Consider the following 15477-nt stretch of genomic DNA (forward strand, 5'->3'; position numbering starts at 1 on the left):
GCGTCTGACTCTTTGTGACCCCATGGACTGTAGCCCACCAGGCTCCTCTGTCCATGAGATTCTCCAGACAAGAATCCTGGAGTGGGTTGCCATGCCCTCCACCAGGGGATCTTCCTGACCCAGGGATCGAATCAGCATTTCCTGGTGGAATCTTTACACACTGAGCCACCTGGGAAGCCCCAGTGAATGTTTAGGGGACAAAATTAAACCCATAAGAAATCCTATGCAATAGACTTTGGCATGTATACTTTAAAGATGAAGATGATGAAACCTTGAAAAGAGTAAGAATTTTCCAAGGTCATCTAGCTTGTAAATCTGACCTTAAAGCCTAAGCCCTTGTCATAAGTCTTATTACTTCTGAAGAGAGAGCAACTGTACCCCCCGCCCATGTTGATTTTCTAGGTCAGCCTGGAGAGTTTGGGGTGAATGTAGATTTTGAGGAGGCCGAGTCCTGGTGACCTGCCCCCTGCCCTTCTTCCTTCAGCCTCATCTTTCATCTTGTGTAGATGTACTACTTGTTTATTAGCTGCCTCTGTTGCAATAAAGACAGAGTTAACATTTGCATCACAAACGGCTGATTCCGGGGGCTTTTAGTTTTCTGTAAAATTAAATTCTAGTGAAATCTCTCCTGCATTTTCTTAGCAGGGAGGTAAAAGGCCCACTTAGATGCTATTTGTGGGTTGCATTTTTAAATGAATGCAGCTGGGTATTTTGATTAACTGCATATTGAAATCCACTTATAACGAGTGAACCAAGACAATGAAAGGGCCTCAATGCTCCATTAAGATTATTTTCTGAAATTGTTCAAGTTACACAATTCAGTAGGATGTCACCGTGCTCTGGCGTCGCCTAGAAACAGGCACCGAGCCTGTGACAGCGACATTTGCCAGCTCTAGGAGACCGTGCTCTCCAGGGTGGGGTGTGCAGACCAGAGGTGCAGACCTCATCCAGGTGAAAACATCTGTGGGACCAGATTTCCGGGCAATCCTTGAGGTGTACCAGGTGCTCAGCAAATTCTAAATAGAATCACCGATGTGGCTTCTCATAAGACAAAGCAGTTCCATGGCTGGAATCAAAGCTTTCCGATTGGCTCTGCAGCCTTTAGAACATGTTCCCACCTTCAAAGAACTGTTTATTTCCCGTGGGTTCTCAGAGCCACCCACGGAAGCATTCCCTTGCCTTGAGATCTTGCCCCCTGGCCGCTGCAGCAGGCAGTTCCTGGGAGGCATCTACTGACCTCAGGCCCCTTGAGGGCTCCCAGGCTATGAGCTGATGTCAGGGCTTGGACAGGGAGGGAAGCAGTCCATATTCACTTTGTTGACTCGCCTGTGTCCGTGCTGCTGTGAGCCAGAGGCCGGAGTCCCTGAGGTCATAGGACATACCGCAGTCTGCTGGGGTAGACAGACAGTGAACATAAGTCAGCATGATCACTGCTTTGATGACAGTGGTCCAGGTGCTGGGAGAGTCCTGTAGTCAAGGGAGCCATGCCTGGGGGAGCAGTCCCATACTTGAGTTTTGAAGAAAAGTAGTGGAGGACAGGGAAGCTGCCAGGCTCTGGTCCATGGGGTCGCAAAGGATCGGACACAACTGAGAGACTCAACATCAGAGAGTAAAGCAAGAGAAGGGTGTCCAGAGAGCTCCATAAGCAGAGAGACTAGAACAGGCGCTCACAGGCTATGGAGGAGTAAGTCACAATGGATGGAGATTCAGCTCTGGAAGATGGCAAGCTACAAGGTTTACAAACCTTTTTCACCCCGGCAGAGGAAATACCATGGAGGGTCTTCATGCCCAGCAGCTTGTTACTTACTTACCAGCATCAGTAAAAACACATCCTCTCTGGGGGATGACCTGAGGCCAGAGTGATTGAATCATACAGCTTCCAGATCTGGGTCAAGATCATCCTTGGGTCTCGTCATCGTCCCCTCTGAGGCCCTCCTTTATAAAATCTGAAAATGCCAGATGCAGTGTAGGTACCAGGGAAGGTTTGAAGAAAGAGACACTGTTCTTGAAGACTTAAAATATACAGACAATTTTAGTATTTAAAGTTACTTTGATAGTCTTTCAGTCAAATAACCGAACCAACACATTATTAACAAATGGTCATTTTTGTCTTTGCCTGAATCCAATCCAACCTAATGCTTTTACTATTTGTCAAGTAGAAAGCATCCCAAGGCTGTGCATTCTGTTGTTAATATCTTTAGCTTAAAAACTATCCTTTTTTTAAATCCTCTCGATGTAACATCAAACAAGTACCCAGACTTCCACAGGACATGACAATACTTTTGATGCTGTTTTGCCTTAATCTTTTCTCAGTCAGCCTGCTACAACATAAAGAGTGTGGATTATGTAGTTAAGAAAACCGGATTAAAGCCATCATTTTCATAGTTAATATTTACCTTTGATACAGAAATTCATAAACTGAATCTCAGGGTCTACTACTGGTCCTTCCTCAGGTAATTATTGGGCTTCCAGACTTCTCCAACCCTTGTAAATCAACTGTAATCCCTAATGCTCATTGACTTAAGCTTTCTTAAAACTTTTTCAGTATTTCTGTCATAATTTGGATGGGATAAGATCTTCTTAAAAATCATATATGTTTTATATATGGAATCTAGAAAAATGGTACTGATAAGCCTATTTTCAGGGCAGCAATGGAGATGCAGACATAGAAAACAGACCTGTGGGTGGAATGGGGGAAGGAAAGGGTGGGATGGATTGGGAGAGTAGCTTTGAAACATGTGCTTTACTTTACCGTGTGTAAGATAGATAGCCAGTGGGGATTTCCTATATGATGCAGGGAGCTCAAACCGGTGCTCTGTCAACCTAGAGGGGTGGGCTGGGGTAGAGGGTGGGAGGGAGGCTCAAGAGGGCGGGGACCTATGGTTGATTCATGTCTATATATGGCAGAAACCAACAAAATATTGTAAAGCAATTATCTTCCAATTAAATAAATTAAAAAACATCATATCTGCTTCATGAGGATAGTAATAAATGTGGCTTTACACATTACCACCTGCAGGGCCTTGAATGATGATAGTGCCCAGTACCTGGATAAATGAATCAAGTAAATACTCTTCATATGCTGAGTTTTCTTCTTTTTTTATAATTATAATTATTATTATTTTTTAGCTGTGCTGGGTCTTCTCGCTGAGTGTGGGTTTCTGTAGTTGCAGCACATGGGGCCACTCTCTGGTTTCGGTGTTGAGGGCTTCTCACTGTGATGGCATCTTTTGTTTTGGAGCATGGGCTCTAGGAGCAAGAACAAGGGCTTCTCTGGTGGCTCAGATGGTAAAGAATCTGCCTGCAATGCAGGAGACCTGGGTTTGATCCCTGGGTTGGGAAAATCTCCTGGAGTAGGGAAAGTCTACCCACTCCAGTATTCTTGCCTGGAGAATGCTATGGACTGTATAGTCTGTGGGGTCACAAAGAGTCGGACACAACTGAGTGACTTTCACTTCACTTCATGGGCCCTAGGGCACGCGGGCTTCAGTAGTTGTAGCTCAAAGGCTCCAGGTTGGTGCATGGGCTTAGTTGCCCTGCAGCACGTGGGATCTTCCTGGACTAGGGATTGAATCAGTGTCCCTTTCATTGTGAGATGGATTCTTAACCACTGGACCACCAGGGAAGCCCTGAGTTTTCTTCTTGAAATGTCTAGAATCTTGCCTGTTTGAAACCAATAGCAGCTTTTTTTTTTTTTTTTTTTAATGCTAATAAATATGCTAGGTGCTGAGCTAGACCCTTCACATTCCGTATTTTGTTTAATCTGTATGATTTCTCCAGGCAGGTAGCTCAATGATTAAGGGCATAAGCCCTGGAGTCATGCTGTCTGCCTGAATCCCTGCTCTGGCTTAAGTAGCTGTGTGCTCCTGGGTAAGTTACTCAGGCTCTCTGTTTTCAGCTTCTCCCTGTGTAATTGGGGGACATGGATAGTAGCTTCTACATGTGGGGGGGGGGTCCCATTCTGCGATGAGGAGCATGGTGGTCTCCTAACCAGCCCTTTATCTGGGGGCTGTTCTTGCAGCAGAGCTGCTGTTTCTCAGTCTGAATCCCCTGGATCACTTCTTTCCCACAATTCTGGGCTGCCCTGCTCCACATATTGTGAGTTTGTTCTAATTGCCCTCAGCTGCAACTCTTGTTGAGGCTCCCACCCTGCTCTGCCTGCCTGGAGAACCAAAGGACCTGGGAGTTCAGGCCTTTAAGATACCCTTAGACAGAGACCAGCAGATTCAGGGACCTGCTCGAACCCTCTGGAGGAGAAACCCCCACAGGATCACACTTTGCCCCGAGGTTCCACCTTCACGTGGCTCCTTTTCTCCCATCTTGCTTCCTCCTCGGCCTTGCCAGTTTCTCCCGAGAGCACTTCTTCTGGAAGTCATCTGCCCAGGGTCTGCGGCTGTGAAGCCAGAGTAAGTGTTTCTTCTGTAACTGTGTCTTCAAATGCCATTGTTGTGTCCTGTTAGGAGCACCAAAGCTAGTCTCTTTAGACGAGCCAGCAATGACTTGACAAGAACTTTTTGTCTTTCCCAAATCTTCTAAAGCTCAGACCTTTAAAGCTTTTCTTCTTATAATTTTGTGATATTTCTTCACCACCTATTGCAGGCTCTATTTTAGACTGTCTTGCTGAAGGATGGCTGTTGGTTTCCTCTCTGTGTTGTCCTGCACCTGGAGGCGAGTGTCCTGTCTGAGCTCTGCATGATGTTGAAGCTACAGTGGCCCAGGTCTGATCCTCGGCCTCAGTTCTTTATATGTTTGGACATATAGCTCAGTTATCCTGACTCATTTCCTTGTCTGTAAAATGAGGAAAATCATACTTCCAGTCTTACTGACCTCAACCTTCTTTGTTATTTGTCAGTTTTTACTCTCACTTGTTAATTCCGTCTTGCCTTTCATTTTTTATTGGTCTTTTTTAAAATTAAATTAATTTCTTATTTTAATTGGAGGCTAATTACTTTATAATATTGTAGTGGTTTTTGCCATACATTGACATGACTCAGCCATGGGTGTACATGTGTTCCCCATCCTGAACCCCACTTCCACCTCCCTCCCTATCCTATCCCTCAGGGTCATCCCAGTGCACCAGCTCTGAGCACTCTTTCTCATGCATCGAACCTGGACTGGCGATCTATTTCACATATGATAATATACATGTTTTTAATTTTCAGCTCTGGTTCCTCTTCCGAGATTTTCCTAAATTTACAGGCTGGGTAGGTGCCCCTCTTGGCTCTCCCACCACACCTCATGCAACTCTCTATCAGAGGTAACTACCAGCTTTAAAATAATCCACCTGTCTCTCTTGCTGACTACTACATCACGGGCTCCTTGAAGATGGGCATTACCTCGTTCTGTCCTGTGTCTTTGTTGTCTTGCTCAGCTTCTGGTCTGTGATAAGTACTCAGTACGTGCTTTTTGGAAGAATGTAAATGTTAAGGCTTCTTAGATTCATAAGAACTTTGCCTCCTGATGAAAATACCTCATATAACCTTCTGCTTTTTTTTGAGAAATAAACTAACACAAGGAATTGTTTTCTACATGGTTTATGCTGTTCTTACCCAGTAGAAAAATCTGGGGGTCATATAGTTTTTTTTTGTTTGTTTGTTTGTTTTGTTTAATGACTGCAGTCATTCTTAATAATCCTTGAATGAACTTATTAATAAAAGTATGATGGTCTTAAAATGTAAGGATTGATACATGACTGATGTATTGGTCTAGCTAACATGTCACCATCATCACTGAGTGAAAATACTGTAGGTTGATTGAAGTCTCATCAAAGTAGCTTGTTGAAATGCTACATTTGCTACCAATGCAACACTGCACCTTCCCATCCAATCTCAGCACTTTAGTTTTGCACAGTATGTGTTTCTTCTGGGTGGAAATTTACAACAAATTACGGCTCATGACTCCTAGGGAGTGCGGCAGAATCACCTCTTTGCAACAGCCTTTGTGGTAGGGTGTTGTGGTTTAGTCTCTCAGTTGTGTCTGACTCTTTGTGACCCCATGGACTGTAGCCCACCAGGCTCCATGGGATTTCCCAGACAAGAATATTGGAGCAGGTTGTCATTTCCTCCTCCACGGGATCTTCCCCACCCGAGGACTGAACCTACATCTCCTGCATTTGCAGGTGTATTTTTTACCTTGTGCAACCTGGAAAGCCTGTATACCAAAACTGGCAACATAGAACCAAGGTTGTTTAATGAAAAGACTTTAAGAAACTTTGAGCTGGAGCATGATACATTAGGCCAAGGTCAGCGCTTTCCTGGAAGCGCTGGAAGCATTACCTGTTGATCGTTCCTCTGTTCTTTTAGCTCAGAGAATCAGTTTGCTGTCTTCTCTCCGGGACAGTGCTTAAGATCCACAAAGACAGCTCCTCTTCCCTCCCTTAGACTTTTCCATCCATGCTAAACATCTCCAGATCTATAAGCTGTCTTTCATGAGCTGGTCTCTTTGCATGTCTTTTACGATCAGGAGGTCAGAAGTGAATTAGAATTCTAGGTGCATTTTGTGTGGAAAGGGGAAGATGGACCCCATTACCTTACATTTAAAGTGAGGTGGACAGCTTACTTCCCTTTTCTCCAGTCTGAGTTATATTATTTAGTTATGGAAAATTTAGGGCTTGCCAATCATCATCAGGCATGAAATCTGGACCTCTCTTTCTCATGACAGATAAAAGCCCTGATTTTTTTTTCCTTGAGAGCTCAATGGCCTGGAATATTGTAGGCACAAGGACATTTTGAGGGAGAAGAAAGCAAGTGAATTTTATGCTTTACACTAAAGCCATGCTTTTTTTCTGATTTTATTAATGGAAGGTGATTATAGAATATTTTAATGTCAGGAAGGTTTGAAAACCATTATGCGTCTCTGCAGATCTAAAGCTGTTCTGCTTAATGACTACTGTGGATGTGCATGATCTGTCTCTGTCTGTCTGTCTCTCTCTCACACACACACTCCACATGCAACAGTAGAGAGTTGACTCTGCTCTTATTTGTCATGCCTTCCACAACTCCTGTATTGCATTTAGGAGGTGCTCAGCGTCTTACAATACTCAGAAACACTGACACAAAATACAAAGATGATCCAATTACACTTTCTGCAACTGCATTTCATTCTGCTAATGCTTACAAATTAAGGGTGTCTGTCGCTGCTTGCATGAGGCTGCGCGGAGAGCGCCTCCGACCTCATGAATTTTAGAGTGTGTGCTCAGAGGAAACGCAGAAACCAATCCAAAGGTAAGGAGCTGACACACAGCTCGTGATCCCTGTCTAGCCGGTATGAAAATCTGCCTACGTGGGGAATGCAAAACCAAGTCACCCAGGCACCCGTGGAGTCCTGGGCCGTCGGGGGTGTTACTTTACCAGATCGGAGGCAGGGCTGTCCTGACGTGAAGTATTTAAAGAGGAATCACTTTTCTGGGTTGAAAAACACGCATGTGCTCAGCTCTTTTCAATCAGTACTGTTTTGGCCATTGTCCTTTGCTTTTAAAACTTTCAGCATGTCTGTGGATGCCCTGGTATTCACTGCGATGCTGGGAGGTCAGGATTGTCCCCAGGATACAAATCGGGCTGCAGAGGCTGAGGGGTGACCCAGCCTGTGGGGTCCTTACCTGCTGGATGCTGACAGCACGGAGGAGGGACTGTGGTGGGTTATCAGCAAAGATGGTATAGTTGCCCTCATCCCTACATGTGCACTCAAAGGTCAGGGCAGCTTTGACCAATGGAATGTGCTAGAAGGGGTGCCTAGCAAGTCCCAGCTGAGGCCGGAGAGGCTGAAGGTTCCACTTCTGCTCTCTTGGAAACCCTGAACCCTTCCTGGGTTTTCATGAAACCACTGATCCCCACCCCTTTCTGTTAACCCCCCTCCCCACCCCATCCTCAGCTGAGCCCATTCAACCTACAGGAAAGTAACATAATAGAGCTCTGGCATTTTAGACACAGAGTCTAGGAGTGGCTTCTGTCTCTGCCCCTTAGGATCTGTGATCTCGGTCAAATCTCTGATTTCCAAGTTCTCAGTGTTCACATCTCTACAACGGGAATAACAGTGTGTGTGTGTGTTAAGTCGCTTCAGTCCTGTCCTACTCTATGTGACCCTATGGACTGTAGCCCACCAGGCTCCTCTGTCCATGGGATCCTCCAGGCAGGAATACTGGAGTGGACAGCCATCTCCGCTTCCAGGGGATCTTCCTGACCCATGGACTGAACCTGAGTCTCTTAAGTCTCCTGCATTGACAGGCAGGTTCTTTACCACTAGCGCTACTTCTGTTGCTGTTGTTCAGTCTCTCGGTCGTGTCTGACCCTATGCGATCCCATGGACTGCAGCATGCCAGACATCCCTGCCCATCACCAACTCTCAGAGCTTGGTCAAACTCATATCCATCTAGTCGGTGATGCCATCCAGCTATCTCACCTTCTGTCGTCCCCTTCTCCTCCTGCCCTCAATCTTTCCCAGCATCAGGGTCTTTTCCAGCGAGTCAGCTCTTCACATCAGGTGGCCCAAGTACTGGAGATTCAGCCTCAGCATCAGTCCTTCCAATGAATATTCAGGGTTGATTTCCTTTAGGATTGTCGATATCCTTGCCTTGAAAACCCAATAAACTGTATGAAAAGACAAAAAACACCACCTGGGAAGCCCCTTTTATGTGGACATATGTTTTCAACTCATTTGGGTAAATACCAAGGAGTTTGATTGATGAGTCATGAGTTAAAAGTATGCCAAATTGTATAAAAAAACTGCCAAACTGCCTTCACAAGTGCCTGTACCATTTTGCATTCCCACCAGAAATGAATGAGAGTTCCTGTTGCTCTGCATTCTGGCCAGATTTGGTGTGTGATTTAGAGTTTGGCCATTCACAGAGGCGTGTAGTGGTATCTCATTACGGTTTTAAGTTGCATTTTCCTAGTAACAAAAAATACGGAACATCTTATCATATGCTTATTTGCTATCAGTATATCTTCTTTGGTGAGTTGTCTGTCCAGGTTTTTTGCCCATTTTCTAATCAGGTTGTTCATTATCTTATGATTTAATGAAGTCTTTGTATACTTTGGAAAACAGTTTTTTATGTCTTTCTTCAAATATCATCAGAGAAGGCAGTGGCACCCCACTCCAGTGCTCTTGCCTGGAAGATCCCATGGACAGAGAAGCCTGGTGGGCTGCAGTCCATGGGGTCGCTAAGAATTGGACACAACTGAGTGACTTCACTTTCACTTTTCACTTTCATGCATTGGAGGAGGAAATGGCAACCCACTCCAGTGTTCTTGCCTGGAAAATCCCAGGGACGACGGGGCCTGTTGGGCTGCCGTCTATGGGGTTGCACAGAGTCAGACACGACTGAAGCGACTTAGCAGCAAATATCATATCCCAGTCTGTGGCTTGTCTTTTCATTCTCTTGATATGGTCTTTAGCAGAACAGAAGATTTTAATTTTAGTTAAGTCCAGCTTATCAATAATTTCTCTCATGGATTGTTGTGACTTTGGTGTTTCAGCTGAGAAAGCATCACTATATCCAAGGTCATCTATCTATGTTTTCTCCTGTATTTTCTTCTGGGAATTTTAGTTTTGTGTTTTACATTTAGGTCCATTTTAAGTTAATTTGTGGCACGTGTAAGATCTTTGTCTAGATTCTTTTTTTTTGACATGTGAATGTCCAGTTATTTCAACATTATTTGTTGAAAAGCTGAATTTGCTCCATTGAATCCCCTTCTATCCTTTGTCAAAGATCAGATCACCATACTTATATAAGTTTGCTTCTAAGTTCTCTCTGCATTCCGCTGGTGTATGTGCCTCCTCTTTCCTCTGACCACATCATTATGATTACTGTCACCTTATGACACTTCTTGAAGTTGGGTAGTGGTTGGTCTTCTGGCTCTGTTCCTCTTCCATATTGTATCTGCTATTCTGTGTCTTTTGCATCTCCATATAAACTTCAGAGGGTTTCCCAAGTGGCTAGTGGTAAAGAACCCACTGCCAACGCAGGTGGACCTAAGAGACGGGAGTTTGATCTCTGGGTCAGAAACATCTCCTAGAGGAGGGCATGGCAACCCACTCCAGCATTCTTTCTTGGAGAATCCCATTGACAGAGGAGCTGCTGTGTCCATGCAGGCTGCTGTCCATGGGGTCATACAGAGTCAGACACGACTGAAACAATTTACCATGCAAGCACATAAACTTTAGAATCAGTTTGTTGGGTGCCATAACATAACTAACTGATATTTTAAATAGGATTGCATTAAATCTATAGGTCAACTGGAGAAAAACTGACATCTTGAGAATATTTAGTCTTCTTATCCATCAGCGTCAATCATCTCTCCACTTACTTGGTTTTCTGATTTATTTCATTAGTCTTGTAGTTATCCTCATACAGACTTTTTATGTATTTAATTAGATGTATATCTAAATATTTAATTTTTGGTTGCTAATATAAGTGATATTGCATTTTAATACCAAATTCCACTTGTTTATTGCTCATATTTTAAAAAATGATGGACTTTTGTATATTAATTTTATATTCTACAAAGCTTACTAATGTATAGTTTCAGGAGCTTTTTGTCTTTTCTTTTAGAATTCTACATAGACTATCATATCACATATGAAGAAAGGCAGGTTAATTTCTTGCTTCTTGATCTGTATACCCTTGTCTTATTGCATTAGGGAGGACTTCAGTCTGAAGTTGGGAAGGAATTGTAAGAGAGACATCCTTTCCTGGTTGCTGACCTTAGTGGGAAAACTTCTAACTTCTCACCATTAAGTTTGATGCTAGCTGTAGGTTCTTTGTAGCTGTTAGAATTGAGTTTTTACCTCTTCTGTGGTTTTCCTCTTTATCAATTTTCTCCCTCCCCAGAAATGCATCTGTTTCTTCCATCTCAGATCTTAAAAAAAAAAAATTAGTTAAATTAATTAATTTATTTTTGGCTATGCCAGCACATGTGGGATCTTAGTTCTCTGATCAGGAATCGAACCTTGGCCTCCTGCATTGGAAGTGCAGATCCTTAACCACTGGACTGCCAGGGAAGTCCCCCAAACCTTCCTTCATAGTAAAATCAACTTGGACTCCCTCTGAAGCTTTCCCTACATCAGTACAATGAAACTCCAGCCTTCATGAAACTGAACTGTCCGTCAGTTAGACCTGGTTGGCCCAGCGGTCACTTGAGCCTGGGGTCCATTCTGAGCCACATTATGAAGCAGGGGGTTGCATTCCTTCAAGCCCACTCACAGTGTACTTACCCATGATGTCCATTTTTACAAATAGAACTCCATTGTGGATAAATGGAACCTCTCTGCTTACCAGAATATTTAATTAATCCAATTACCCATTTCCAATCTATGGAAGATGAATGGAAGTTTTTCTTGTAGTTGAGTCAAGTGTTTTATTTATACAGCCATCTGTTCCAGTAAAAGCCAGCCCCGTGAAGCCTGCACAACGCTGGCAATGCTGCTAGTTTTCTTCAGCTCTGGCTATTTGCTTTCAAAGTAGTGGAGGCAGAAGCCTGAGCTATAGGAGAAAAAAAAGTGAATGGTGAAACCTGTGGTTGTCTCCCTCTGTAATTGTTTGTTGGTGTTGGGTGTGTGAGCTTTTAATCACAGAAAGGAAAATGATTTCCAGATATTCATGGGTACCTAAGGAATTAGAGCACAAAGAGAATTTGAAAATACTTTTGCTAGTGCTGTCCTAGTTGAGGCTAAGATGAACCAGCACATGTTGCCTAGTAATTCATCAACTCAGCACTTTATTTTTAGCATGTTGGGGACAATCTGGGGGTCTGGGAAAGTCAGAACTGGAGTGACATGGCTCAGATTTCAGTTCTTGAGCTCTCCTCTTTTGACTTGGCTTTCTTAATAGTTTTCTTTCTTACTTAAAAAAAAAATGGAGGGAGATGGTTTCTCTGAACACAGTCTTGCTACATTTGTTTCCATTTTTTCCTATTTTGACACTTTCAAGGGGGCTACTTTGGTGTTGCCTGGATTTGTAACATCATTGTCAGTAAGTCTTTTATTTCCAAATGGCTGCGGCACACTGCTCCCCCCACCCCAACCCGCACCCTCCCCCACCACTCACAACAGGCTTGTGGGCCAGTACAAACTAGTCTCTCAATCCAGTGGGCACTTTTTCCTGATATGATTAATGAATTATACATGTTTTGTATTTCAGCCATTCCCAAATTCACTCAGCTCTGGGGGGCTCTGTGGACTCAAAATTGGTTTGGTTAATAGCCCGGCAATTTTCTTGAATAGCTCTATGAAAAAACCCCATAAAGGTCAAAAAAAAAATTTTTTTTTCCTATTAACACTTCAAAAAACCCAATTAATTGACTCAAAGTGCCTCAGGGAGGAGAATCTTTTCCCAATTATAACAAGCTGTGTTTTGAATAGGAATTGAAATCTTATTATTATTATTATTATTTTTCCTGTAGAAACCTGAAGGTGAGGTTGCTCTCCAAGATCCCATATTTCTTTCACAGTCTGAAAATATAAACAAATCCAATGAGATTCATATGCACAGCCTGGAGCGTGGGGGGACTAGGTCAGAGACTTGGGAGAGGCAGGGGAAAGAGAGGGGGAGGGAGATAGAGAAGGGGGTGCCGGGAGGGGAGGGAGAGTCAGAGACCCGCCCACCATCTGTCCCCAGTCCTCTACCAGCGACTTTGCACACTACACCCAGCTTAACTGTAAACCAGCAACTGTGACATAGAGACTGAAGACCCTTTAAAGCCAGGTCCAGTGAGCAGGAAAGAAGGGTCCCTTGTGCGTGTTATCCTAAATCTTTGATCAGGAGGGACCAGGAAATTCCTCTGTGGCTTTATCTGCTTTCGACCACACAGTGAAGCGCATCCTACTTAAGGAAACAAAAAAAACGAGGATGAATCCCACCTAATAAGCCAGCTACTTTGCGGGGGCGGGGGGGGGGGGGGATTGTGGGGGGTGGGGGAAGATCGGGGAGGGAAATAAAAGCCAGAATTTAGCATGTATTATTTCAAAAGGAGATTTTGCTTTCTGCCTCATTTTTATGTTGAAAAGCAGGGGGGAAAAAAACCACAGGGCACATGCCCCACCCCCATTCCTTGAATTCTGGGCTTTGTGTCTCCCGTTTGCTGGAGGATGGACTAGTCGGGGAGAGGAGCACAGCTGGTCTGGGTGGGTGAGCTGGAGGGGGCTGGCTGTTAACCCCACAATTGCCAGAGAGCTGAGAGTTCAAGCCAGAGATACAAATCTTGTCAACATCCTTAGAATCAGCTAAAGGGGGGAGCACAGACACCATCTATCCAGAATGATTTTTACATGTGAAATTAATTACATTTCTGTTTCTAAAACCAGTATTTGATTATTATTTAAGACTACAAAAAACCAGGAAAGGCAAGAAAAAAAAGCCCCATAATTCTACTATCCATTGGCAACTGTTATTTATGATGGTTAATGTAATTATCATTGATTATATTTAATAATATAGATAATTTAGGGAACACTGTGCTGGTACTCCAGAGAGTTAACCTATGCTTCCTACAACTGTTCTAGAATATCTGATTAGTTTCTTCATTTGAACAACAAGGAAACCTTTCACATACTCCTTTCAAGTTCCCTTTTTCTGTGGGTACTTAAGTATACTTGGGTTACATTTGTGCAGTCTTCTTTTCCCACTTGACAATGTGAAAAACTCCATATTTCTACAAACCGCATTTTTAAATTACGTAACTGTAGAACATCATGAGATACTTAGCCATTTCTCTATTTTTAGATAATTATATATTTGCAGAATTTTTTTTCTCGTAAATAAGATAGTACTATGGATATTTTTTTGGCACAAAGCTAATTATTCCTTAGGCCAGATTGCCAGAAGTTTCCCAGTCACTGGGGGCTGTTGAGGTTCTTGATAGATATGTCAATTAGTTATGGAGAACAATTATAGCAGGCCACCTCTGCAGGTGTCCAAGGAAACCATGGCCCATGAATAACCTTGCCAGCACTGAACATAGGCTCTTTGCTCAGGTGATCATGGCATTTCTAAGCCAGTTGCATGCATTTGATTTTCTTCAGCCCACCCAGGTTGCAGGAAACACCCTTAGCTAGTGCAAAAAATTCTGATGTTTAACTGGTCATTATTTCCTAGAAAGTGCTCTCTGCAAGTTGGGTGACTTTTTTCTATAGTTTTATGTGTTTTAAGTATTGCATTTTTAAACATTCTTATGCATTTCAAGGTGGACAGTGAATGTGTTTTCTATTCCACAAAAGGGAAACAGACATTGTAAAATGCTCCTTTGATTTACTCCCCCTCTCATCCTAAATGTGGGCATGAACATTAGGAGTTCACGGCTTACCCACAAGTATCTGTATGATCATTATTTTATTTTCTGGAGGAAAGAAATCTCATTAGGGGTCCATCTATGACAAGGAGAATAACAGATGAAATTTTACATCCATCTTCCTTGTTGAGCATTCCAAGGTGGAATGTTGATATTCTGGCAGGTTTGTGGCCATCTAGATATCAGTGGTGAGCTGAAGGTATGCTTGTTTGTGCCAGTGAAGATTCTTGGGAAGCCGTGTGGGTTTGCGGACGCTATGGTGGATCTGGGGCTATCGTGGTGGGAAGTCGCTCAGTCATGTCTGACTCTCCACGACCCCATGGACTGCAGCCATCCAGGCTCCTCCGTCCATGGGATTCTCCAGGCAAGAATACTGGAGTGGGGTACCATTGCCTTCTCCAGTTAGGTTGGGGAGCTAAGATACGTTTCTCTTTCTGTAAAGAAAACATTTCAAAGGTAAGTAGCTAATGATTTTGCAAATAAGTTCTCAGAAGGCAAATGAAGGAAGAGAAAGGGAAAGCACGCTCTCTCAACATCAGCTTGTGTGTGTGTGTTCAGTCGCTTCAGTTGTGTCCAGCTTTTTTTATGGACTGTAGCTCACCAGGCTCCCCTTCCACGGGATTCTCCAGGCAAGAATACTGGAGTAGATTGCCATGCCCTCCTCCAGGCTATCTTCCCAACCCAGGGATCAAATCCTTGTCTCTTATGTCTTCTGCATTGTAGGTAGATTCTTTACCCACTGAGTCACCTAGGAATCCCCAACATCAGTTTGTTTGTTAGTTGTTGCTGTTCAGACACTCAGTTGTGTCCAACTCTTTGCCATTCTGTGGAGCACACCAGGCTTCCCTGTCCTTCACTATCTCCCTGAGTTTGCTCAAACTCCTGTCCATTGAGTCAGTGATGTCATCCAACCATCTCAACCATCCAAATCTCTTAAGTCTCCTGCATTGACAGGCAGGTTCTTTATCACTAGCGCTACTTTTGTTGTTGTTGTTCAGCCACTCAGTCGTGTCCGACTCTTTGTGACCCCATGGACTGCAGCACTCCAGGCTTCCCTGTCTTTCACCATCTCCTAGGGTTTGCTCAAACTCATGTCCATTGAGTCAGTGATACTATCCAACCATCTTATTTTCTGTCGTCCCCTTCTCCTCCTGCCTTCAGTCTTTTCCAGGATTAGGGTCTTTTCCAACGAGTT

The sequence above is a fragment of the Bos javanicus genome, chromosome 11 (assembly GCF_032452875.1).
Source record: "Bos javanicus breed banteng chromosome 11, ARS-OSU_banteng_1.0, whole genome shotgun sequence".
NCBI classification, from domain to species: domain Eukaryota; kingdom Metazoa; phylum Chordata; class Mammalia; order Artiodactyla; family Bovidae; genus Bos; species Bos javanicus.